This window comes from Etheostoma spectabile, chromosome 9 (genome assembly GCF_008692095.1).
Source record: "Etheostoma spectabile isolate EspeVRDwgs_2016 chromosome 9, UIUC_Espe_1.0, whole genome shotgun sequence".
Lineage (NCBI taxonomy): Eukaryota > Metazoa > Chordata > Actinopteri > Perciformes > Percidae > Etheostoma > Etheostoma spectabile.
This window is the reverse complement of record NC_045741.1, coordinates 4,934,799-4,935,170: the sequence shown is the minus strand read 5'-3', so window position 1 is coordinate 4,935,170 and position 372 is coordinate 4,934,799.

The window sequence follows — 372 nt, the reverse complement described above, 5'->3', positions numbered from 1 at the left end:
TTCTCAGCAGGAAACTGATGGAGTGCCTCCATGTAGGGAATGAGTCCTTACACCAAGTGAAGGAGTTTAAATACCTTGGGGTCTTGTTTGTGATTGAGGGGACAATGGAGCGGGAGATTGGTCGGAGAAGCGGCGCAGTGGGTGTAGTATGACATTCAATTTATCGCACTGTTGTGACGAAAAGAGAGCTGAGCCAGAGAGCAAAGCTCTCGATCTACCGGCCAGTTTTCGTTCCTACCCTCACCTATGGTCATGAAGGTTGGGTGGTCACCTGGGTGGCTGGCGTTTCCCTTAGAGATAGGGTGAGACGCACAGTCATTTGTAAGGAGCTCGGAGTAGAGCCGCTGCTCCTTTGTGTCGAAAGGAGCCAGT